Source organism: Ambystoma mexicanum, chromosome 10, assembly GCF_040938575.1.
Source record: "Ambystoma mexicanum isolate Mex_15411 chromosome 10, UKY_AmexF1_1, whole genome shotgun sequence".
Taxonomy (NCBI): domain Eukaryota; kingdom Metazoa; phylum Chordata; class Amphibia; order Caudata; family Ambystomatidae; genus Ambystoma; species Ambystoma mexicanum.
The window spans coordinates 966,827,177-966,854,759 of NC_090932.1; the positions used below are offsets into that span (position 1 = coordinate 966,827,177).

At 47.5% G+C, this 27,583-nt stretch overlaps 1 protein-coding gene across 1 annotated transcript in view; it reads left to right on the forward strand.

Annotated features, from left to right (window-relative positions):
• PLD1 (phospholipase D1) overlaps nucleotides 1-27,583 on the forward strand; it is an 886,935-nt gene that overhangs the window by 213,457 nt on the left and 645,895 nt on the right. The window contains exon 2 of the mRNA XM_069618743.1: nucleotides 19,564-19,672. The gene's annotated coding sequence lies outside the window, so the exon portion shown is untranslated. The remainder of the gene's footprint in view (nucleotides 1-19,563; nucleotides 19,673-27,583) is intronic.

Consider the following 27,583-nt stretch of genomic DNA (forward strand, 5'->3'; position numbering starts at 1 on the left):
CAACCAATTTGCACATCTCCATTTAGTACCCCTGTATTACTCCCTGTGTCACGTAACTGATGGAGACGGTTGTTTCTGTCGACTGACTCATCACTTTTTGCTTCTCCCACACGTTTCCAACCAACCCCACTTTAGGCCAAAGCTCCCCCAACTGCCCTTGTCCATGACTCACCTGCCCCTGCAGGGGGTCCTGGGCTGGAGGAGTGCCATTTGTGCTGAGGGGAAGCTGAGCACTCTCACATACATCAGTCGCCCTCACTGCTAGGCCTCAGAGGGGCTGCTGATCGTGGGAGGAGCGAAAACACCTCCTGATTTTTCCAGCTCATTTGTAGTCCTTACAGTGCCACTGGTCGCTTACACACTGCGCACCGTCCTGTGACTGCAAGGGTGTCGCCCTCTGTCAGCCATTCACTGGTGACGTCCTTCCTCAGTAGGGTGGGTGGGTGGAAAAACAAACCAGTCTCTCCTGTGTGCCTTTCTTGCACCAAACTGCTGCTGCTGGGTTACCCCGTGCCTTATATTGCCGGCACAGGCTCCGGATCTTCCCAGCGTTACCCCACGCCCGGGTATTGCAAGGGGTTTTGAAAAGAAGAGGATCCAAAGTAGGAACCCTCCCGTCTCTTGCACACTATCTATAATCCACCAAATAGGCAGTAATCAAGGGGTTTCCCCAGGCTTCCTGCCGCTTCTTGTTTTCGCGGGCTTGGAGGACGATATTTGCAGGATTCCACCCACGACCCCTTACCAGTGGGGAAAGGGAGGGACGCAAACCCGGTTATCTGGGTGCCTCCTTGAGATGAAGGGCGACCCCTCACCGTTGTCACTTCCATTGTCATCAATGTGCTGGGTTCGCAGCGCATTTTATCCTTTCAAAGAGATGGGCAGGACTACACACATTTTTTGGAGTGTGGGCAGTAGGAGTGTGAGCAACACATAAATGGCCTGTGAAAAGTTGGCCCTTATGACTGTCTGCTGTAAACATGAATTGGGCGAATGAAAATGTCAAAGGTACTCTGAATTGTGCCCTTAATCCAAACTCTTCCCCGTAAAGGGGAAACACCCGGAACTCCACAATAAAGGAGGTTCTGTGAGATCATGATGTCACACGGAAGTATACGGGCAGAATCAATGTACACAGGACACCGACGTACTTCCAGGCGCCATTTTGGGTAACCTGTGCTGAGCTCTAACACATAACTGGAGGAGCCCAGAGGTGTTTCTAGTGGAAACGTTTCCACATCCTTCACTTTAAAGCCAATCATTCTTAGTTGGTTTCAATTCCTGTTTGTCTCTTTTTAAAGAAAGAATAATGACACTGGGGTACTGGTAACTAAGCGCTCTGTTTACTGGAAGCAGGCGGTTATCCGCGAATAACCTGCTATAAAACCACTTCCATCATTTGAATGACTTCCTTCAGTTTTGGCCACATAGCCGAACATGGCAATGTGACATTCAAAATATCAACACGTTCTTTTACCGTCCCAAAATATAAATAATGGTAAAACTATTTTTTGGATGTGTTTTTCTTGTGTACGGTTTTTATAAATCAAGGCAATTCATTGTGTTTACTTAACAACAGAAAGCAAAACAAATAACGATACAACATTAAGTCAAACATTGCACATTCAAGAAAATGGCATACCTCAGAGGTATGTCCTCCTTTCTACAAGCTCCCCCTCCCCCTTACCGACAGATAACTAAAGTACCAGAAGTAGCGAGTGACCCATGCAACGCTCGTGTTACACCAGTGGTGTGGTGGGGTGGCGCGTGGTGTGGATGAGTGTCGGTAAGCGCCCGCGTTTTGTTCAAACTTACATTTCAGGGCCACACTCCAAAAGTTAAGAAACAAAACGTATCATTGTATTTGTAGAATTCTTCAGGAATGTCTGAAATCGTTTCGGCTAAACCCTCTAAATCTGGATTATTTTTATGTAACAAAACACTGCGCATTTTCTACTTTCAGAGCGGGTGTGTCACGTTTTACTGCAGAAGGTTTTTGAGGTCATTACATTCTTTGTCCATTACTAGCAAGTTATTTATTTAATTCATTCACAGCCTTGGGTTTCCTTTTGCAGCCGCTAGGGGACACTGTTGGCTTTGTCATTTGCTTTACGGTTCTAGTTGCTCGTTAAAACGCCAATACCAATAATCGGTAACGGAAAAGCTGAGATAAAGATTGGCAACTATAACTCATCTCCAAAAGTGCCATTCTGTGCTTCAGATGCGGGGATCCACGGGGGTGCGGGGGTCCGGGGGCGTGTGGGGGCTCAACATAAAATGTTATAAAGGCTCCAGCTACTCGTTCACTGCGCCAGTGCATGCATAATGCACCTCCCATAAGCTTCATTATTCCAAAAATGGCAAGGGGGAATCGACGCGGCAGACCTAGGGATTGGACAGTGCAGCTAGGAAGGTGGGATCTTGTGAAACAGCTCAGAATATGGAAAGCACAGATTTGGATCCGTGTAGAGGTATCGCGAGAGCACAGCTCTCGCGAGATCTCGCTCGCGCGACCAGCTCCGCCCCCGCGCGCTACGCGCGCACTACGGGGACGAGCTGAGGACGCGCCCGGCAGCGTCTTCCCGGCTCCTCCGAGCACGGGAGATTTAATATAGATAAAGGCTCTTTATTAATCACGGCACACAAACCTTTGTTGGCCACGTTGGCCCTGCTGATCCAGGACATATATGTGTGTCTCCTTTATACAGACCTGTGAGGAATAAAGTCCTGTAGAAAAGCCTGCCTGTATCCTGTCTTCATTCAGGCCCTTTATACTACATAAATTGGCGACGAGGACCACAACAACAACCCACGCAGAAACATGCAGGGAGCCACACCGCCACCACCTTTTCTACAGACACCAGGTAGGCCTGCCATTCCTTGGCCACAATGGCAGCCCCTGTTCACGACCTACGTGGAGGCAATGGGCGGATCTGGATTTTCAGCGGTGAGACGCAGGGCCATGTTGCTAAATGCCTTAGGGGTGGAAGGGCAAAGAATTTTCGAAGGCCTTACCCCGATACCAGTTGATGACGACAATGACGACGTGTTCATGGAGGCCGTGAGGAGAATCGTTAAGCGGTTCGCAAGCAAAGAGAACACGGTACTCCATAGAATAAGGTTTTACACTCGGAAACAGGAGCAGTCCGAACCTGTCGATGACTACGTCACGAAGTTAAGGGAACTAGCAGCCTTGTGTAATTTCGGTACCGAAGCGGAAAACCGCATATGCGACATGCTACTCGTCCATACCAACAGTCGCAAAGTCCAGGATAAGTTCATCCTAGAAAAAGAATTGCAATTAGAAAAAGCCGTGGAAATTGCCAGAGCGGTAGAAGAAACCGCGGGGAGAAGGAAAGAGTTTACAGGAGCCCAAGTCCCCACTGAAATACAAGCAGTTGGATTCCGTCCTAGAAAGGAGAAATCCGCACCAGACACGAGAGAGTCAAGAAACAGCAAGAGGGAACCTCTCAAGTGTCATAGGTGCTCCAGCACAAAACACCTGGCCTATGACAGAGAATGCCCAGCCAGAGACAAGGAGTGTTCAATTTGCAGACGCATAGGACATTTCTCGACTGTGTGTAGGTGGAGGAACAAGAAAGTAGCGAGCCTCACTACGGATCACACGAAAGATGGCGAATCCTCGTCAGAAGAGGAGGGGATACCCACGGTCATAATGGTAAACAGCACCCGAGCCCGGAGAGAGAAGCCTCACTGCGTCATCAAAATCGATGGAAAAGAGACGCGGGTCATGGCAGATTCCGGGTCAGACCTCACAATCCTACCCCTTCAGACTTATAAAGACATGGTGGGTAAAGAGAAAGTGGAAGTGCTCACCACACGACACAAGCCCACAGTATTCGGTGGGGCCTCGGTCGAACTCTTAGGGTACATCAACGGTAAAGTTGAATTCAAAGGAAGGGAAACCATCACCAGAATTTACTTTAGCCATGAAGGGCCGGCAGTATTGGGCTGGGATGATCAAGACAAGTTAAAAATCAGACTGGATCCCAGCACAGAAGATCAAGTCCTATCAGTCGAGATGAAGAGCGAAGCAGTGGTAAAGAGCGACTACCCATCACTTTTCTCGGAGGAGCCGGGACACATTAGAAGCTTCATTCACAAGATCGTGCTCAAGAGGAATGCCGTCCCTGTCAAACACAGGGTGAGACCAGTACCGGCCACAGCAAGGGACACCCTGAGACAACAGCTGGACAAAATGAAGAGGGAAGGAGTGATAGAGGAAATCGAAGCGTCCGAATGGCTGAGCCCAGTAGTCCTGATAAAGAAACCCCACTCCCAGGAACTAAGGGTATGCATAGACCTGCGCAGCCTAAATTTAGAAGTCGTCACAGACAACTACCCGCTGCCAAGCATAAACGAACTCATATTATTAATGAAGGAGGCCAAAATATTCTCGAAGCTTGATATGAGAAATGCATATCATCAGATACAGCTCCATGAAGAGTCGAAACCCCTTACAGCTTTCATCACGCCCTTTGGCACGTTCCAATTCACGAAAATGCCTTTCGGGTTGTCGTCAGCTGCGTCGGCCTTTCAGCGCATGATGGACGTCCTACTCAGGAAAGTCGAAAATGTAGTATACTTTCAGGATGACATACTAGTTTATGCAAAGGACAAGCTGACGCACGATACCACCCTCAAAGTGGTTCTCAACAAACTACAAGACGCAGGAGTGCGTTTACGTCACGAGAAATGCTCGTTTGGAGTGAAAGAAGTGGAATATCTAGGCTACAAAATTTCGGAAAAGGGGATCAGCCCGAAAGAAAATCTGATGCAAGCCATCACCAAAGCTCCCGAACCAGCCACCAAAGAAGAGGTGAGGTCATTTCTGGGATTGGCTGAGTACTACGCGAAATTCATACCTAAGTTTTCGGAAACCACGTCACCACTACGCGATCTACTCAAAAAGGGGACAGAATTTTCGTGGAATGAACCGCAGAAGATGGCAATGGACACCATAAAGCGCCATATCATGAAAGCTCCGTGTCTGCAACCTTTCAACCCAGAGTGGGACACGGTCATTACCACGGACGCCAGTGCGTACGGATTAGGAGCAGTGCTAACGCAGAGGAGAGGTGACACCGAACATGTGGTGGCCTTCGCGTCTAAGGCACTATCAGAAGCAGAACAGAATTACTCGACGATTGAAAAGGAGATGCTAGCATGCGCATGGGCAGTCGAACACTTCAGAACATATGTGTGGGGCACAAAATTCAAGCTGGTGACAGACCACAAGCCGCTCATCCACATGCTCAGCCCGGGAGGCACCAAAACATCCACGCCCAGGTTGGCTCGCATCGCAGCAAAGCTACAAGAATACACGTTCAATATCCATCACATATCGGGTTGGAAAAATTCGCAAGCCGACTGCATGTCGAGACTGCCAGAAAACAAGGAAAGGGCTACCACCTTCCTACATGGGGAATGCATAGTTGCGTCCATATCAGACATAAGGACCCCAGATTACCTGGAACTCAGCGAAAGACACTGGGAAGAAGAAGATGGAAAGGACCCGATCATGGCCAAGATACGCAATTGGATCAAAGAGGGTTGGCCCAATGAGAAAATGCTGCCGGAAGGCATGAGAGCCTACTGGAAGGTGCAGGATGAGTTGTCAGAAACGGAGGGAATAATCATGAAAATGGATCAGATCATCCCCCCCACTGGAATGAGGCGCACCATACTCTGCAGGGCCCATGCGGGTCACCTGGGGAACACGATGACTCGCCGCAGGGTGAGAGAAGCCTACTGGTGGCCGTCTATGGACCAGGAAATACGCGCCATGATAGAGCGCTGCCACGAATGCCTGAACAGTGACAAAAGACTTAAGGTCCGACAAGCGCCTCTCATTCCCACGGAGATACCAGAAGCGGTATGGTCCAAAGTGGGCATTGACTTCATAGGCCCCCTGGAGGCCATGGAGACGGAACATAAATATGGCATTGTGTTAGTCGACTACTTATCCAAGTGGGTCGAAGCTGAGTTTGTCCCGAATATAACCACAGAGACGGTCATAGACGTACTCACTGAAATCTTCCAGAGGGAAGGCCTCCCCAAAGAAGTCGTCACGGACAATGGGGTGCAACTAGTATCCAAAGAAATGGAAGCATTTTTGAGAAAGAACAACATCAAACAAAAGAAGGCGGCCTTGTATCACCCCCAAGCAAATGGACTGGTGGAGAGGGCAAACAGGTTCATAAAAGGGGCCATCCAACTGGCAACAGCGTCAGGAATGAACCCCCTCAAAACTGCCAAAGAAGCCATAGCGGCTCACAGACTCACACCAAATGGGATTACCCAAATATCCCCATTCAAAATGTTGAGAGGGAGGAGTGCGGCTTCCACCCTCATTCCTCCATGGCTGGCGAAAGTAAGGGAAGATGAAGCAGTCGACATGACTGAAGTAGTCTGGCGCATGGAAAGAAACAAGAAACGCATGAAAGCGTGGAGTGATGGAAGAAGAAGGACGAAGCAAGCGCCCAACTTAAGAGAGGGGGACTGGATCAAAATCAAATTGCCGAGAAAGGACCCCGACACAGGATCCCGATACAGTAGGCCCATAAAAGTAGCTCACCAAGGGACCAATCACGTCCGCACTGAAGACGGGCGCTCGTGGAACTTGGAAAGGGTAGCTGTATACCAGAGAAGGCAAGAAGAAGCGAGGACCCAAGAGACACCCCACGTAGAAACCGGGAATGACAATAGGAGAAACGAGGAGCAAGAAGCAGAAGGAAGCGAAGGAGAAGGAGAAGCAACCGTAGGAGAACGGGGAGAACCAAGTGAAACTCTCGAACCCGAACAGCAGAGACCTTGCCCTGAAATCAGTGAGAGGCCCCGAAGGGAATGCAGAAGACCGGTGAGATACAAAGACTATGTAGTACAATGAACCTGTTCTGCTTTTGGGAGAAGGGAGGTGTGTAGAGGTATCGCGAGAGCACAGCTCTCGCGAGATCTCGCTCGCGCGACCAGCTCCGCCCCCGCGCGCTACGCGCGCACTACGGGGACGAGCTGAGGACGCGCCCGGCAGCGTCTTCCCGGCTCCTCCGAGCACGGGAGATTTAATATAGATAAAGGCTCTTTATTAATCACGGCACACAAACCTTTGTTGGCCACGTTGGCCCTGCTGATCCAGGACATATATGTGTGTCTCCTTTATACAGACCTGTGAGGAATAAAGTCCTGTAGAAAAGCCTGCCTGTATCCTGTCTTCATTCAGGCCCTTTATACTACAATCCGCCAACAAGTTAATAAAAACCGGGCCCAGCTTTGCCTTCCATATCCCCTGCCGGTAGCACTCTGTTCCCCTCTCTGGATGTCGTTCCAAGGGTACCTTGAACAGTTCATCCTTTAACTCTATCCATATTCGTGTAGCTTGCTGAGTAGCGCCTTGCTGTGCAGCCCTTCGTTTCTGTGCGCTCTATGCAACCTAGCGCGTAGAAATACGCGCTCTATCTTGTCCATTCATATTCTGTCCCCCGCCCCAATCCTCTCTACCCTGCCCGCTCTCATCTCGGAGAACAATGATAGACCAGTGGGTGTACAGTGGGGGTACTCTGATCACCAAGGAGGCGCGTCAACACCGGGTGAATTGGGGGGAGCCATGGAATTGGACAAAGAATGGGCCTCTGTCTTTTGGGTGCATGGCCATTTGCTTGTATGACAGCAACTTATTTTGGGCATGGACAGCATTGCATAGCTGCAGGCCTACATCCTACATCCCGCAAACGTTCTGCACCAGGCAGACTGTTAGGTCAGACCCCCGTCGTTTTACAGCTTTCAGGAAGCACTGGGAAAACACGTATCTTCACCCCTTCCTTAATTTATACAACTCATAATGTGGGGGTAGCCACAACATTCTTGCAGGATATGAAGGAGCAAACTGCCGTATCTCTTACCCTCCAAAAGGATGACTGAAAAACAATTAATTGAATTCCATATTCGCATTCCGGGATCAAGATTTCCTTTAAGAAGCAAATAATTCATTCCAAAACCATTATTTATCATCATCTAACACAGGGGTGCACAACTGATTTTGACAGAGGGCCGAAAGTACCTTACATGATGGCTATAATGGGCCGAAAAGTAAATGTGGGTGGGGCGGTAGGCGCGGTGGGGCGTGGCAGGAGGCTTTTTCAACCCCCAATTTTTATTAAACATTTTGTACTACACATTTTCCATTGTTATCATTTATTTCTATTTAGTTATTGCATATCGTCTGTTTAATTAAATTGTATGTATTTTATTGACACTTGATTGGACATTCCATTATTTTGGACTGCTATAGTTTGCTGTTTGGGTTGCCCAAGAGGAGTATGGCCTTCGTTGAGTCAGGTTTCCACAAAAAGCAAAGGATGTACATCTCCTAACTGTGCCTGTTTTTAGCTTTACTTTTGTGTTCACTCTTGGAGTGCGACACTATGCCCCATGGCTCCCACCCCTCAACCAAACACTATGTCCCATGTCTCCCACCCCCCAACCAAACACTATGCCCCATGACACCCACCCCTCATGCAAATACTATGCCCCAAGACACCCACCCCTCATGCAAACACTATGCCCCAAGACACCCACCCCTCATGCAAACACTATGCCCCAAGACACCCACCCCTCATGTAAACACTATGCCCCAAGACACCCACCCCTCAAGTAAAACACTATGCCCCAAGACACCCACCCCCAACCAAACACTATGCCCCAAGACACCCACCCCTCAACCAAACACTATGCCACATGGCCCCCACCCCGCAAACAAACACCATGGGCCCCACCCCCCAACCAAACACTATGCCCCATGCCACCCAGCATGCACCATGCATACATACTCATACAGACCCCAACACCCCCACACCTGCATACAAACTAACATATATCCACCATGCACCCATACAGACCCGAACCCCCACCCCCAACTCAGCACACAAACTCACAAGCATACACCAATACACTATGCACCCATACAGACCCGAACCCCCACCCCCCAACTCAGCACACAAACTCACAAGCATACACCATGCACCCATACAGACCCGAACCCCCACCCGCCAACTCAGCACACAAACTCACAAGCATACACCATGCACCCATACAAACCCGAACCCCCACCCTCCAACTCAGCACACAAACTCACAAGCATACACCATGCACCCATACAAACCCGAACCCCCCACCCCCAACTCAGCACACAAACTCACAAACATATACCAACACACCCTTACAGACCCGAACCCCCAACTGAGCACACAAACTCACAAGAACACACCATGTACCCATACAGACCCCCACCCCCAATTCACCATACAAACTCACAAGCATACACCATACAGCCATACAGACCTGAACCCCCCCACCCTCCAACTCACCAAACAAACTCACAAGCATGCACCCATACAGACCCGGACCCCCCACCCCGCATCTCAACATACACTGCACTTGCACACAAACACATTCAGGCAGACCCGACACACACCCCACCCCCGCATCTCAACACACACTGCACCTGCACACAAACACATTCAGGCAGACCGACACACACCCCACCCCCGCATCTCAACATACATTGAACTTGCACACAAAAACAAACATTCAGGCAGACCCGACACACACCCCACCCCCGCATCTCAACATACACTGAACTTGCACACAACAACAAACATTCAGGCAGACCCGACACACACCCCCCTCCGCATCATAACACACACTGCAGTTTCACTCAACAACACATATTCAGACAGACCCGACACACACCCCCCCTCCTTGTCTCAACACACACTGCACTTGCACACAAACACATTCAGGCAGACCCGACACACCCCCCCCTCTGTATCTCAACACACACTGCACTTGCACACAAACATATTCAAGCAGACCCGACACCCCACCCCCCGCATCTCAACACACACTGCACTTGCACACAAACACATTCAAGCAGACCCGACACACACACCCCCTCCGCATCTCAACACACACTGCACTTGCACACAAACACATTTCGGGCAGACCCGGCACACACCCCACACCCGCATCTCAACATACAAGCAGCACAAAGTTTCGACACACACACACACACACACAAAAACAAACACCCCCGTCCCACTCTCCCCAAAAAAAATCTGTACTTACTGGATGACGTGCTGGAAGTCAGGCTAGCTGGAACGCTGGCGAGGTCCGGTACTAAGGCTGGCATGGCAAGGCTGAAATGCCTTCCAGCATCAAGCCTTACTGGCCACGCCAGCCGTAGTGCTGGCCCTCCATTAGTCTAGCACACACGCACTACGTGGTTAGTAGGAGCTACGTGGTTCATGTGACCTGAGCCAATGAGGGCCAGTGTTTTGTCCGGCCCGGAAGACAACAAAGACTTTTCCTAATGGAGGGAGGCCAATGCTGCTTGCGGGCCGCCCTCTATTAGGAAAGTCTTTGTTGCTGGCGGGCCGGACAAAACGGCACGGCGGGCCACAACTGGCACGCGGGCCGTATGCTGTGCACCCATGATCTAACAGAATATTTTGCAAAAAGTTGACAAGAAATATAATTTATCCTTATTTTATATTTCAGCAAAACACGCCAAGGAAACAAGGATTGCAATGCCAACAGTTTGGCCTTTTTTGTAGGCATGGGGAAAGCCGGTTGCCTGGCACTGCCATTGTGTTATTAACTTGCCATTGATGGTTGCAGGTGCAAAATGGTGCGAGCACCTGGGCATCTGATAGCAGTGCCTGACAAATGCCTAATACTTATCCATAGGCCAGAACCGTTGGCTTTGCTAATGCTTGTTATTCACAGGACTTCAGTGAAGGGCACGCATAATGCTTATAAATCGAAGTGGATTAAGGCGGACATGGTTAAGACCGTTTTATGACACCACTAGCGCGGTTTCTACTCCAATAAAGTCATTAACTCTCAGAAGACTGCTTTGAAAAAATACTAGCAGGCACTTGGAATAAAAAGTTTGATGATAAGGCTTGATTAATGCAAGCTCAAACTGTTCACATGAGGCTGTGTTTTGGGCGGGGCGGGGCAGGAACTCAGTGGGAATGGCCATAGGGATTAGCATGGTCATGGGCAGTGAATGCGTGGGCACATAACCAAACAACACCAAAATTCTGTGTGTACCTCCTCATGAATGTCACGGTGTGGTGCACTTCGGTTGTCAACTGTCTGCCGTTGTTGGCTATGAATTGCAAATTGATTTAACAATGTGTTCTAACCGGATTCGATCATTTTTGTTTCCTGTAATTATTCAGCCTGGGTAACGAGGCTAAAGGTTGTTTGTAATTAGATTAAGCTACGGGCCCTGAGGATGGACCAAGGGTCAGAAATTCATCGGCTTTTGTAGCTTATATTGGCAAAGGCTGTACAATGCAAAAGGTTTTATGTGAAAAACTACAAATTGTTTGGAAAAACTCATGGGAACGAAATGTTATACAGGAGGTAGTATACCTCGCAATCCATTTGTCTAGTTACCATACTAGATTAAGGGTATGCGAAACCGCACCAAATGTAATCTTTACCTTGGTCCACAGTGCTGTTCCTCCTCAAATGCCATTTCTCCCTATCTGTAGTCTAATGCAATAGTTTACGTTATAGGTGTTGCAAGGGATCTATGTTGTAAAACCAAACCTCAAAAACTCGAATAAAAAAATTGCAAAGCTCAATTCGAGCTTTTGGGCTGTTTGTCCCACACTGGGCATTTAATGTATTTGATGGACAACCCTGCAACCCTGCACATTTCCCCTTCCCCTCCCCCCTGCACTTGCGCAATCTCAATGTCACCTGACCTAGTAGGATCGCTGTCTGTCTTCCCTCTGTTTCCCCTCCCTTGCCTCATCGCCCCTTGAAACACTTTTGTATAGGTGCGTTATAAATGCCATTTCATATCATAACCCTGCAGCCCATAATACCGAACTAGGGGAGCGAGGGACACCCGTGCAACCCTTCCTTCCTTTCTTCCAAATTATGGGCTTCGGTCTTTTCTACCAGGCCGAATGGGCATTAAATGTGCATTCAGCCTTTTTTTCTCTGTATTTTGGAGTAAACCCATCGCAAGCACCACCTAAGATCCCAAAATAAAAATGGGCGACACTTGTTTCAATTGGCCATTCTCTGGGTAGTTGTCCACCTGCTGCACGCATCTTCTTCAGGACCTACGGATATCTCTTATGTCTGAAACTCCAATAAAAAAATAGAAATGTGTTTTACTCAAATCATTTAATCTATGCATAGATGATGAGTAAATAGCTTGCATCAGAATCCCTCAGCTAATGATCTATAATATTGTAGACACCTTGTTATCACCTCCCACATAGACTAAATAGGAACATGAATGTTGAGTCCCTACTTTTAAGGATTATTCAAGGCTTTTGCAAGAACCTGGTAATAAATGCTTGCACCTTAGGAGGGGAGTCCATCCTGGCAGTCTGGTTCAGTTCAGATTTGGTTGACCAACGACGCTATGGAAGAGGGGATTAGTGAGGGAAACTCTTGCACCAACACACAAAGAGGGCACTTTCTATATTAAATATCTGAATAAAATAAATAAATCTGAGAAAATCCATCCCACTCGCAACATCTACGGACCATGCCTCAAAATGGTGTACAGTGCACCTTTTGCGTTCAAAAATTATTCGAAACATCCCGCCTACTTCTAAGTCATCCGTATGATCCATCCGGTGCCAGACTCCTTCAGTGAGGGAAGAAACCAAACTCCAGTTCATCAAATAGGGAACCAGGTCTTAAAGCAATGTGTACAGTGAACTGCACCCGTGTTTGAATTCGACCGCACAATGACTGCTGGGAAGAAGGCCAGCCCCATCAACCCAGCTTAAATAAATGTTCCCCTCGCCTAAACCTCCTTTTGATCTTCTCTAGTGATACGCCAGATGTTACTGCTATGTCTGGTGCTTGGGCTCAATGCTGCACGACTGATCCTCTGGCTCACTATTAGCTAAATATTGGACTTTAGTACATGCTCGTATGATTGCATCCTCACATATCTGTCACATATAAGATGAAAAGTACACCCACACATTCTCAGCATGATGTCATTCAATTGGGCAGGTCATCTTAGCCCGGTTTCAAAACACGACCATTAAACCTCGAATCTACGTTATAAAACCGAATCCCAAAAGCTCGAATTACAAAATTGCGAAGCCCACTTGTTCGCATTCTGTAATTTGAGCTTTTGGGATTTAGTTTTTCCCCCGCCCGCTGGCCATTTAATGTATGTGGAGGACACCCCTGCAGCCCATAATACAGAACTAAGGGAGCGAGGGACACCGCTGCAACCCCCGATCCCCTCATTCGGTATTATGGGCTTTGATTTTTTATACCAGGCTGAATCTACAGTAAGATTGCATTCAACCTTTTTTTTCTCGAATTTTTGGGGAAAACCCTTAAACTTCATGTCACTGATGACTGTATTCCTTCTGACCACTGAACCCATTTACTACTCCGTACATAATGTGCATACAGTAGGACTCTTGGGTTGCTGGTTTATTTTCCATAATGACATTAATTTCCAGGCATGGCACGTTTCTGTATAACTGTCAATCTTATATCTATATCCTTATGCAGCTCCAACACGAAGCGTTGCGCCAATTTGCTTAATGCAGCGACGTCCCTGATTCAGGACCTGAGTTTGCCAAACCGACTGGCGATCTGTGTACATCCTTCATAAATGAGATCACAGGTGCATGTAATGCAACATAAAAGTCTCTGCCATCTCAGTGTGCCCAACCAATTTCTTTTGACAGAACCTCGAACAGACAAGAAATGCACTTCCTAGTGGCTGAACCCCCCAAGTAGCTAGGCCTAATAAAAAAAACGGGCACACGTTTCTTTCCTTCTGTTCACAGTATGTGGATACACACAACTGGGTTCGAAATTGAGGGGAGCTGGGAGCTATTTAGCTCATGTTTGTAGAATAGAAGAATCTGGTTAGCTTGATAGCAACAGCTACCAGGAGCTACATTTGCCTCACCAGGAGCTACATTTGCCTCACCAGGCACACAGGTGCAGCACAAGCACACCTATACAAAGGTAACTGTGCATTCTTGATGATCTATATATATTTTTACTCCTTCTGAAAAAAATGATTTTGCTGGGTTTGGAATGTCATCCTTTACAACATTCCATTGTTCCTTAATGAGTTGACATGCCTTTATTACTTACCACACTGTAAGAAGGGGAGCACACCAGTCACTGCGAGTCATTCCACTGTACTCTTGGGGTCATTAAGGCACCCCGATCATGCCTGGCTTTCTCTTTGTGATCTTTAGGACACATTTAGGGTATTTTCCAAACAGTCGCTGATCATGTGTCTACTTGCCTCAATCTCAAAATCTTCTAATTCGGAACAATTACTTCTGATACATAGGAACTGTCCAAAGGGCCATGATGTCCTCATGCTTTCAATGCGGAAGCTGTGAAATTGCAGTAATGTTTTCCTGACACTTTGTTGTATAGATCAAATGATCTTCATATTAGATTGTTAAATCCGAAAATGCGATCTCAAGTCTATCCACAGACGTTTGCCCATTGGATATGGCAATTCCATGCTTTCAACCAGTATTTTAAAATATTGCAACTCTTCTAAAGAGCCAAAACATACAAAAAACATGGAGTCAATTAGCACTTTCAGAGCGATATATTTTGTTGAAATGCGTTGTTCTCTGAAAACACAATATCCTGCAATATCCTGCTCAAATTAGGAAATGTATTAGTTGGCTATGTGTGGTGCAAAAACTGAGACCGATGAAGTCTCTTTAATCTGAGCATATTGGGTTGTTTTAAAAATGAAGACCTTTTTGTCATTGTTAATTATGTTGGATCCCTAAAGAATTCGCTTGGGGTTTGTTTATTTTCTATTTGTTTCCAAAATGGTAGGAGCACATATATAACCTCTTCAAGTAGCATATTTGTACATTGTGATGAATCTAATGGAGTGATCACAGATTCCCTGGCGGTGACCTCCTCCCATGTGCACAGGGGAAGCAGCCACTACCTTCCCGATCGTGGGGGCGGTTATATGAGGGAGGATCACATGGGAGGAGACAACTACCCAGTTAGATGTCATGACTTCACTGGACAAAAGCATTATCTCCCACTTCCCCATGAGGAAGATCCTCTAATAGCCAAGACGTTTTTCCCTGAGGAAGACCACCCAATGGCCAAGACCTTAATGGCCTATTATCAATTGTCTGTTCTCCCTTGTAGAGGAAGTAAATAAACCTCTTCCCCATATTCTTTGGGTCAGAAACCTATTTAATACCTAGGCATACAAAGCTCCAACAACACCCTTCTTGCTTCTGATATACCTTTTTGTGAAAGGGTTCTCTCATGTAAAACCACTGAGAAAAACTACCAACATGCTGTATGCCTGATGACATCTATGGACTCAAATTCCCATAATCCCAGCAGTACTGGGACGAGGAAGATGAAGGAGTTTCTCCAAGGTAAAAGAAGCTCCAAGCTTAATGTGCAGACTAGTTGTTTTTCTGAATCGCCTATGCGTGGGACATTTAAAGATGCTAACTGCACTACTGAGCGTGGTAGTGCAGGAGAAGATGTTGGCTCCTTTGCAGAGGCTTCTGGATGCGAGAGACATGTATGTGTGTGGAGGAGAAGAGGAATCAGTCGAACAGAAGGAGAACCACGGTGTGCAAGCAGGAAGAGCCATGGAGCTGCCAGGAGCCACAAGAGAGTTCCTGGGCACCTGACAGCTCGAAGAGACATAGTTCTCCAGCCCAGAACCGACAGGAACCAGGCATGTGACCGCAGAGCCGTAAGGATTGCCATTCTGCTCAACCGTCTCTGTGATAACCTGGGTATAACCGATCAGGCCCTGGCTTGGCTGACTTCTTTCCTCTCCAATCAACCCTCCAAGGTCCAACTGGGTCCTTCCTCTTCTCTATCTCTATCTCTACCTGTGGTGTTCCCCAGGCCCAGGGGTCTAACCTCTCTCCCTGGCTTTTCAAACAATACCTGGCACTTCTTGGCCACCGCATTTCCGCTCTCTGCCCCAACTTTCAGTGCTATGCAACAACACTCAGCTCATTTTCAGGCTCCCTTACACCACCTCTTCTCCTTCTCACATCTCTGACTGTCTGTCTGCTATCCAGGAGTGGTGTGCCGCCAATGATCTTTGCCTTAATACCAGTAAGACTGAGATCCTCCTCATCAGCACACCTGCTCCCTCCTTTCCTGTCGCTCTATGGCCGGCCTCTCTTGGCCCTCTTCCTTCTCCAATCTGCGGGGCTAAAAACCTCAGGGTCATCTTCGACTCCATTCTCTCCTTCTCACCTCACATCTCTGACGTCTCTAAGAAGTTACCCTAACAGCTGCACCTCCTCAGAGTTATTCTTCCTTTCCTCTCCTTCCCCCAGAAGCTCACTGTCTCCAGTGCTCTGGTTCTCTCTAGGCTGGGCTACTGCAACAGCCTCTTTCTAAATCTGCTTGCCTCTGCTCTCCTCCCTCCGCAACTCATCCAGAACAGGACTGTGAGACTTTGCCTTGGCCTCAAGCCCAGGGATCGTATCTCTCCAGGACTGAAATCTCTGCACTGGCTCCCAGTGGCTGCGAGGATTAAGTTGAAAACCCTCTGCATTGTCCAAAAGGCCTTCTGGGGCCTGGGGCCTCAATACCTCAAACTCTCTCTTCCTAAATATTTTCCTTCTCAAGCTCTTTGCTCATCTGCCTCCAACTCCCTCAGGGTCAGTCGTTTCTCCAGGCAACAAGTTGGTGGTAGATCTCTTTCTTTGGCTGGGGACTCCCTCTGGAACAGCCTCTTGGCCTCCCTGAAACTTGAGGAGAACCATCTTCGGTTCCGGAAGCACCTCAAGACCTTCCTCTTTGCTTTGGCTTTCTCGCCTCCTCTCCCTTGCTGAATGCCCAACTGAAACTGCACTGGTCACCTGGCTACCCTCTGATCTTGGGCCCAGGTCCCCTCCCCTACCAGCTGCACACCTGCACTGCCTCCCGGGCAACCCCTGCACTTGGGGGATGTTTATGTATCCCTACAGTCCCCCCCCAGCTCTCGAAACTTGATGTATGCACTTCCCGTCACTTGCCACTAGCTGGCTGCACTTATACCTGTTGTTTTATTTATTTTATTTATTCCTGCTGTTGATCCTATTTGTTGCACTTCGCCTCCCCTTTTCCCCCACACTTACCCTCTCCCCCTCCCATACACTTGCGCAATCTCAATGTCACCTGGTCTAGTAAGATGGTTGTCTTTGTTTACCCTCTGTTCCCCCTCCCTTGCCTCGTTGCGCCTTGAAACACTTGTCTATAGGCCATATCATATCATATCATATATCATAAGGAAAGCGGCAAGGACATTTGCACAACCCATAGTGGGAACGGAGCAGTGTAACCACCCAGCTGAAGTACGAGCAAGTCCATAGATGCTGGAGAGAACCGGTGAGTCAACCTGAAGCAGGTGGGGACCCTGGTGCATTCCGGTAACTGTGTCACCGAATATTTCAACGTAATGAGTTTGCTAATTCAAAGAATACAAGAAGCTTGTTTGAATGCAGAAAAGGAAAAGTACAAATTCAAGCCCAATGTGATATGGATGCATGGGATGCAGGTGTGGGACAAAGCTTGAAGAAACATTACCACAGAAGGATATACTAAGTCAAAGGTGGTATATGCACTTTAAGTAATACTGAGAGACTGTGAAATGCATAAGAAGAACTGGCAGGAGAGTATACCAGGCAAGTGAAACCACAAGAGAAGTCCTGGTAGGAGAATATACCAGGCAGTTGGAAATGCGCAAAGAGTCCTGGCAGCGGAGTATACCGGGAGATTTGCAAAGCTACAAGAACCAATAAAATCCAGTTTAAACATTGTCCAGCATGTAACACAAAATAAATGGTGCATTGCATCCGATGCCCCTGTAGCAAAACCTATGCAGGATAAATAAATATACCTACACAGTAGAGGAAAAGGGAACATAAAAGTACACCAGGAATGAGAATTTAAAGTCACCAGTAGCACATTTTATACAAGACAATCCCCCGCTGCAACAATTCCAATTTCAGATCATTGATGTACAACAGAAAAAAACCAGGAGGTTCATTTTTATGAAAACATATGAACAAAGAACAAAATAATTACAAAGTAATTTCCTTGAGTAATGATATTTGTTTGTTCGATTATATCATATTTCTCTAGGGAACAATCTTTCTACTTTTTCTATGGTCATAGAGGAATGTGAAAAGGGATGAGGAGAGTAGGCAGGGCATAACAAAGTCCCCAGCCTGAGTCCATTGGTAGATGGTTGAGTTGACCAAGATGCTAAGTGCCACCATATACCACATGATGATGGGAATGGCAGCACCATGAGGATCCAGGCCACCAACAGAAGGCAAAGGCTCATCACAGGTGAGCGCCAAGGCCCACTGTGCCTTTAAGAGCGATGATCCTACAGAGCCAGGCTCACCTACACACTTGGTTCCCTGCACTTAGCTACAGAAATCCTATTTAAAACTACAGGGGGCAAGAACAGGACCTGACCTAGCATGAAAATCTTGGGGCAGCCAACGAGTGATCTTCACACTCATGCATCTAAGACTGGTTAGGCTAAAGGAGGTCCCCCAAGGGTGGGGTAGGATGTGGCAAGCAGAGTGTGGACCACCCATGGGGAGGGATTAACCATCTCCCAGACCAACTTCACATCTGTAAGTCATCCCCAGGGGTGGGCCCAACAGCCAACCCCCACAGCAGCTGCACAGGGAGACACACCTTAGTCCCCTTAGGCCAAAGAGAGGCTGCAAGGTGGTTTGAGGCCCTATAAGAGGGAATGCCTGGGGCAGAAGCCAGTGGGGTCCAGAGAAGAAGACAGATGGCGAAGAGTGCAGAAGGCGCAGGAGACAAGAGGCTGTGTATTTATGCAGGGTAGCTTTGCTCGCTGAGTCTTACCGCATGCAGTGTGGCTAATGTCATTTATGAGGGCTTTTGCCTTTTCGTGTCCTACAAGAAAGAGTGGGGATCTCGTCGGGCTAGTGGGAGCAGAACAGATGTTGCCATTTGATTGGCTCTGAAGGCAGGCTGTGAGCTATCCTAGCCTCATAAGGATGAGCTTGAGTGTGTTGTGTGATAGGTGGTGGAGTTTTCATTTGATATTGGTGTTCAGTAGGCTGGAGCCTGTTACCTGCATTTGAGCTATGGTAGGCTGTCTGTCTCGCACAGAAGAAATGCTGCATTTTGCAACTTAAAATAGTGTTATTTTGTGATAAATTAATTATAATATGTGTTTATTCGAACAGTAACACTTAAACTCCCTTCTCCTCCAACCGCTACTCAAGTGTAGTGCCTTGGCAGCCACTTTCAAGAGTTAGTCCTACTTTTATGTTAGTTGCCATGTCCCGGTTTTTTACTTCTTGAATCTGGTCACCCTAAACACAGGCGATGCACATCTATCCACCACCATCTCCGTGTTCTCCTTCTAGAGTGAAATCCTTTTTTGAATGCCTGTGACCAAATAAACAAAAGCAATGGGCTGCATATTCATCACCACGTTTTATTTATTTTTATTTTTAGAAACAAATATGAACCAAGACATCTGGAGTGTCTAGCTGCAGCAGATTTTGGATGCACAAGAAGAGGCTGTGAACTGAGAACACATTCTGCAATATTTTCTTCTGCATAGGTGAGTTGCTTGTTTACCTTACTGTATGCAAATGTTACTGAAATACAAAATAGAAAGTTACGCACACTGAATTCTTTTAGGGTGGGAAAATCTGTCTTTTGGAAAAGTAGTCTATAATTCGAGGTTCTTCACCAGAAATGTACTGAACTAATGCATTTTTATTGCATTGTATTGATTGAAGAACAGGGTGTCATTTTGAATAGAAATTACTTCAAAAGTTGGCGATAACAGAGTAATGGCAGTCCTAGAGTATGGTGACTTTACATAAAACCGTGGTTTGATAAAGTGCTGTATAACGACTGGTGAAGGGGTAAAAGCGGGAACATACACCAGGGAGAGAGACATGTTTACATATTTACAGAGTGGCTCTGAGAGCACAATACAAGCAAGGTGGGTGCAGAAGCCAGGTGGAGAATGTCCTTGCATACTAGGGGCCTCATCACGAGTCGGGCTGTATCCCAGCTGTAATACAGCCCGACTGTAATAGCCCTAACACCGACCAGCCCGGCGGTATTACCGCCAGATCACGGGTTGGGTGTTAACAGTAAATACCCATTGGGTCCATTGGATTCAATGGGGCATTTTCAGCGCTACTTATGCGGGCTAATACAGCCGGCAGTAATACAGCCGAAAACGGGGGATTTTCACCTACAGAGAAAGGCTGGATGTAAAACAGACCATTTAGCGCCCAATTCGTGATAGGGCCAGCCCTTAAATGCGGTGGTAATACTGTTACCACCGCTTTTAAGGGCTACAGCCCAACTCGTGATGAGGCCCTAGGTCTATGTGCCAGTGTTCACTCGGTTCTGTGCGGAGGTGACTGGTGAAAAGCAGAAGGACCACAAGTGTGGCAATGAGATAGGGGAGAGGAAAGCTTCCCCTAGCACCTGAAATGGGCAGTAAGACCGACCAGTTATAGAAGGGTTGCCTCGTGTGCACGGGTTGCCCATCTTCAAATATACCTTCTCTTTACGCTCCAACAGGAGTTACATTCACTTGTACTCTGGTGACTACAGTGAATTCATTATAATTGCAGATATGATTGTAACATGTCATTGAGGGACTCCAAAATGTTCATTTTCATTTAAACAGAAAATTGCACCTAGGGCATCGCTTTCATTTGCGCTTCCATGCAAAAGGTCCCTGCCATTCTGCATTGTTTCATCGAAGTGAATGAATATGTTGTAAATCACTTCAATGATGCTACTTGTATTTTTTTGGTTCTTTGTATGTTTATAATGGGGGGGCTTCCCCTCTACCCTTCCTACGCCGCACTTATAACCCCTTACCCACCAAATAGGCACATATGAATTACTTCCCCACAAAGTAACTACAACAAAGTAATCCACTTTGATGGAACAACTGAACAATGGTCTCCTCTGTGCAATTTTAATCATTTGCATCAAAGAGGTAGTCATCTTAATAATATAAAAAGCCAGATGTATGTTTGTCCGATGCCGTCATGTGCAGTAGAGGCTGCACAAGCGCACAGAATGCTCCACTAAAGGGAGCTGATGCCTTAGGAAATACAGTGATCAGATTCGCATAGCTTCGCCTGTTGTCACCGCTAGAGGGAGCTGTAGGCTTAGGAAATATAGTGGTCCAAATGTGTTAACGAAAATCTTTACTTTAGCCCATGTACATGGGCCTGTACACTAGTTTTCAATAAAATGCTAATTGTTTTCAAGGCACCACCAACATTCCCTGCATGCAATTTCATCAATCACAAGGCCGAGTGTAATTGAGAAGAGTAAATCAAGGCAAAATCACACCTGGTCTTCAGTTTTTTCGTTACTTTGTGAAAAATAAAACGCTGCCTGCAAATTACACTATAATGGATTCCTGTAAAATCCACCTGCTATACATTGGGTATAAATGCAAGGCTGAAGAGGAAAGTAAGGGGGAGATGCAAATTCTGCTTTGCTGCCCTCATATGCCTACGAAAGGCACACAAATGAGATGGAGCGCAAAATGGAAGCGTAAAGGCATTACACTTTGCTTGCCTCCTTAGTATGAAACAAACATGTAAAAACAGGTGCAAACATCTTTTATACCTTTGTTTCTCACTGCATGTTGGAAAAATGTGTAAATGCCTGTTGCCACCATTAGCATGCATTTACACTGGATTCCTATGTAATCTGCCTGCTCTTGCCATTTCTCAAAAACGCGGATTCCACAGGAATCCATAGGTTTAACGCCAGCATGAAAATGTATGCTGGCATTAAACCATGTGGTGCTGTGAGGTGTCGTGGGGATTCAGGAAAGACACTGTTAATCTGTTCAGTTCCCCCACTCTGCCTAAAAAGAGAAACATCCCCCAGATCTAACAACAAGGTGTTAAGACAGATGTAACACTCCTGCGTCTGTTTTAAAACCATATTTTTTAATCTAGGGTTCTTCCAAATTGCACAATGGAACTTGACATGAGCTCTGCAGCAATCTTGTTAGTAGGTGAGCTGTGCGAGCTTTGCAAATTAGGGGATTCGCCTGCGGCAGTACGGTTAAAAAGACTGAACCTTTGAAGAGCCTCCAAGCTTTTGCGGATGCTAGGAGGCTGGAAGATTTCCAGGGGGCCACTAGCAGTGCTAAGCCTCCATCTCAAGTTACCCTTTCTCTGGTGGGCATGGAAGTGGAAGGGTAAGGCGACAGTGATGATGCTGCCCATCATTCCTCCCAGATAGCCGATATCATAGTCTCTCAGAGGTTCCAGAGGCCTACTGGTCCGAGGCCTCAGTCTGGTCCCAAGCTTCTGTAAAGTTAAGGGTTTCTCTTAAATGCAGGGTGAGTCACTATGGCGAGGCCCTTTACCGATATAGAGCTCTTCTTTGAGGAAAATAAGTTGGCCTAAGAGGTACAGAAGCAGTGGGATTCTACTGCACTGGGGAGACAGAAACAGAGGGCTGAAAAGCAGCACCCTGTTTCTGTCCCTCCAGTGCAGTAGAAACAGAGGGCTGCTGTTGCTCTAGATGAGAAAAAGTAGTGTAACTTTGTGCTACTACGCCAAATGGATATTGAGAACCAAAGGGAAGCTCTGCAGACTTTCAGTGGGGAAGAGAGTACCACTTGTGGTGACACCCAAGGCAAACCTAGGTGCCACATCCCCAATGACTTAGTCCCTCCTTATGGGATGGGGAAGGACATCATTGATTGGTTTGTGGGACTGGAGCTCACCTTCTGCATGCAGGATGTGGAATAACAGTTGTGGGGTGCAGCCTTTATGAGCTGCTTTCCGATGGCCGGAACTGATGTTATTATTCAGTTGGCTCCTGAGTAGAGGTCTTTTTATGAGAAAATGAAGGCCTCCATCCTCATGTATTTCTGTAAGACCCACAAACAGTACCTCAGGAACTTTAGAGTGCTGGGATGAACCAAATAATTCCCCACTTGTCCCCATGCGGGAGCTTCCCCCATTGGGACTGGGGAGGTGAGCCCACTAAGCAATACCCTTCCTTAGCCACAGGACAAGCAGGACCCCACTGGGGGTGACCCCCTCTCCCCCCTGAGGACAAGGAATGCCCAACGGAGGATATTACTTCGCCTTCCCTTTCCCATAAGTATGACATGTTTATTGGTTAGATGGAACGCGAACAGGACAACTATGTGTAATGTTTCTTTAATGTGGAACATTCTGTATCAAACCTTTATCTGTCGTTGCGTTCTTGCAGAAATGAGCACCAATCAAGTTTCTTTTTCCATTCCTGAGAGGAACATAAAGGCAGCCAAACATCAAAAAAGGGAGAGAATCTGCCGTAGAGCAAGGAACAAAGGCTCACAGAGCTGTGCAGCGGAGTAGACGAGTACAAAGCAGACAAAATGGTGGGTGGATCCAGGAGACAGCATGGAGAACATTGTAGCTTCAATGAGGGTGGAACCTTAAGGCAGACAAGGGCAGCTGAGGCAGGATGTGCTACCACCACAGTTCAGATGTACCAGACACCTGGAGAAGAGATGCCAAGACTCCCAGCAGGACAAGACTGCTTGAAGCACTGCCACCAAAAGGGTCAGAGAAGCCTGTAGACCACAAGGGGCCTTCCAAAAGCATACCACAGGACAGAGTGAATGAAACAGAACAAGCAAAGGGGCTGAGAAGCCCAAAACACCTGAGGCGCAAACAAAGAGTGTACCCCAGGATGGAGTAAATTAAACAGACCAAGAGAAGGGGCCAAAAAGCCTGTAGCCTCAGACGTGCCGAACGAAAGCACACCACAGCAGGGGGTGAATGAAACTGAACAAGCAAGGGCGCCCAAGAAGACCATATCCCAGAAGAGACAAACCAAGAGCATAACCCGGGATAGGGAGTATAAAACCGAACAAGCAAAGGGGCCAGAGAAGTCTGTATGCTGCAAGGGGCCAGCTGAAAGCATACCGCAGACCGGGATGAACAAAGCCAAATAAGTAAAAGGGCTTGAGATGACGTAGCCCACGAGACACCAGCCGTGAAAATAACCCAAGACTGGGTGAACAAGATCAAACAACCAACTGGGCCAGAGCCGCCCAAAGCTCAGGTGGGGCCAAGAAAAGGACCAAACCACTGAAAATTAAAGAAGTAGAGAATCAGACTGAGGAAGCCCAGTGCCTACCTAGGTCTCCAGGAGTAAGAACTGAGGAGGGCCCAGAAATTAACATTCTTGGACTTGGGAGTACTGATACTCCCAGTATAAATCTGCATATCTCTGGCGAAGGGATACAATCTGATGATTGGATGAGGACATTGTTTTAAGCACAACAGGAACTTTGAGAGACATTTTTCCTTTTTAAACATCCTTTGGATTTGAGTCACATGAGTCTCTCCGAACTCTGGGGTGAAGGTCAGAAACCAGCCACCACTATTTCCCAGGGGTGATATAACCATTTGGCAGAAGAGTTTACCAAATCACTGTAATTCCAAACTGTGAGTCTGGGACCTGCACACGTGTATGAAAGAACATCATCAGAGTACTTTTTTTTAAAAGCCTAAAGGTCTAAAGAAAAGACTAGAGAAGAGAAGCATCTTCTGGGGTTTCGTTTTCATCAGACCAATAGAAGTCCAGAAGAAGGGAGCTGTCGCCTGAGATTTGGAACATTAGTTTTCTATTTGTAAACCAAACTACCAAGAATTTATGGGGAAGGAACCCCTCCACCAAACACTTGGAATGAAGTTGACAATCGTGTGGAACATTGAGAGTGGCTCAAAGAGAGCCAGTGACTCTCACAAACATTCATTTTTTTATATATCTTCCACTGTACTTTGTTAAGCAGACTGCACCATTTCATATTAGGTGTTAGGGTCAGAGGTAGGTTTTTGGACACAACTGTGACATTATTTTTGTGTTGACATCCTGACTGACATCATAGTTCCTTTGAGGCAGAGAAACCCCTCTTAGATATAGGGATAGTGAGTCAGTCACCCAGCCTTGGGTGGAGGATCTGGTAGTCTCAGATCTCAAGGGTTTGCCATAGCTAAATGACTTGTCCTTAGCTGCAGTCACCAGCCAGGCTGACTTTTGCCCGGTGCAGCACAACAGTCTAACTCTGGCAGATCTCTGTGAGGAGGCAGAGAAACCGGCGCAGGTGGAAGCCCCTAGAGCGTTTAAGGTTTACTGGCAAAAATGGTCTCCTGCACAGTGAGCACAAGAACGATGTGGCAGGGGCCAACAGTATGTTGGTGGTGCCCTAATGTCACAGGTGGGTCTTCTGGGATGTCACTTAAGAGTGACTTAAACAGCTGACCGGTTGTCTGCCCCCTTTTACTGGCCCCAGATGGGTGTAAAAATCAAGGAATTTGTAAGGTCTTGTCAGACTTGTCAAGCATCTGGAAAATCTGGCAGGGCAACAAATGACCTCCTACCAGTGGTTGGGTGGCCTGTTGAGAGAATAGGCATAGACCTTGTGGGTATTGTAAGGAATCAGGAGTAAGACTTGGACGCAGGGGCATTGTAATGGTTGCTATAGACTTTTATTAAAGAAACAAAAGAGGGTTGGAGAAAGACGTATCTCACCCTATCTCTACGAGGGGTTTCCCTGCCTCAACAAAACTAAAGGATGTTGGTGTCAGAATGTCCAAAAGTAAAGAGGTATCTGTCATGTGTCTATCAAGGGATACGTCTTTCAACTGGCCACCAATAGCTTTTTCCAAAGTTCCAACACAAAGTTCCAAAAGGTGCAAAAAGTTTACAATCCCCAGGAGGGGGCCCCCTTCCTCTGGGTCTCTCTGTCTCTTTTCAGTACACAATCACAGATATCTTTCCTGAAATATACAGTTTGCCAGTCCAGGGGTTTGGCTCCCATTCCTGGATTGTACACAGTCAAGTGGTTCTCTTCCTCTCCTTGGCTTTCACAATCTATTCAACTTTCCAGTCCTGGGGGTATGGTTCTCGTCCCCTGAATTTAACATACCTAAGAGGTTGTATTTCCTCTTCTTGACTCTGACAGTTCATTCACAATTGGGTGCGGGTCCGAGACTCGCAATAATATTGCCTGCTATACAGAGGCGGCCTTAGGGGGGCGAGCCGGGCGACCGCCTGAGGCGCCACGCCCCTCAGGGTGCCTTTTGCCCCTGCCACGCCAGCTCGGGGGAGTCTTTCTTTCAAGGGCTCCCCCGAGCTGGCGTTGTGGGACAAGGCGCAGCAGGCAGCCTTTTCCTGTAAAAGGTGCCCGTGCCGGTGGGCGCATTTAAATGTGCCCCTCTGCCGTGGACACTTTTCACAAGTAAAGGTGCCATTAGCCCCCCACCACGCCAGCTCCGGGGAGTCTTTCAAGTGCTCCCCCGAGCTGGCGTGGTGGCAGAAGGTGTGGCAGGCGCCTCATTGTCATTGAATGAACCCGTGATGGCGGGCTCATTCAATGACAATGGGGGGCTAACGACACCTATTTAACCTCCTCGCCAAAGCAAGGAGGTTAAAATAAATAAATAAATAAATACATTTGTTGCCCATCCTGGCCCCGTCCCCTTCTGCCCCGCCCCCTGTTAACCAGGGGGGCGCGGTGGGCGAGGGGGCACCAGTTCGGCCAGGGCACTGCTGCCCTTAAGGCCGGCCCTGCTGCTATACTTTCCTGATAGGGCTTTCATGATGTTCACTTTAAGATTGGGTGAGTGTGCCAGACTCGCAACAGGTGCCTGGTATACTTTCCTGCGAGGGCTCTCACAATGTTCACTTTATGATTCGGTGCAAGACCCAGAATCTCAACAGGTTGCCTGGTACAATTTCCTGCCAGGGCTGTTTCCAGATGTAACAGTCTGACTCATTCAGCCACTGGGTGGTTACGCTCTTCGGTTTCTCGTCCGAGGCACCTCCTCCTTCTGTTGTTGTCCCTTCTGCTCTTCAGGACACACTATGCCATGGCCTCCTCTTCACAGCGTCTCCTGCTCTAGCCCTCTGTGCATTGTACCTTCGACCTTGGAGCTTCTCGTGGCGGCGCCAGTTGGTCCTCTCCTGCTCCTGACTACAGCTGGCTGCATCGTCACTCCCGAGCCATGTCAGGTGTAGTGGATCTCCATCTTCCTCACAGTGCCAAGGTTTTAAATATCCTGGCACCTATCGGATCCATCCAACCACTGGTCATCTCTAGTTCTGCAGCTTAGGCGCTCGCATTGCTCCTGTGCTCTTCCTTGTCTCATTCGTTTTGCAAAAAGTATAGTAAAGAGCCCTAATGTCAGTGCAAATTGAATGGACTGGATCTAATATGCCACACAGGTTTGAGAATTCAAGGAGTTGGTCTTATACCTTGAGTGGGAAGGGGGATACCATGTTCCTGCCAGTGAGTCTCCTCCCTACCATGAGGGTTGCCCACCCCCATATGTCCCTCCTTCAGGCAGTGACCCCCAGGGTCGGGATCACCTAGCGTCTGCCCTTCCCTGGTCATATAGGAAGAGTGTTTCCTTGGAGAGGGAGTGATGACATCGCTAGATTCACCACAATCCTTTGGATCATC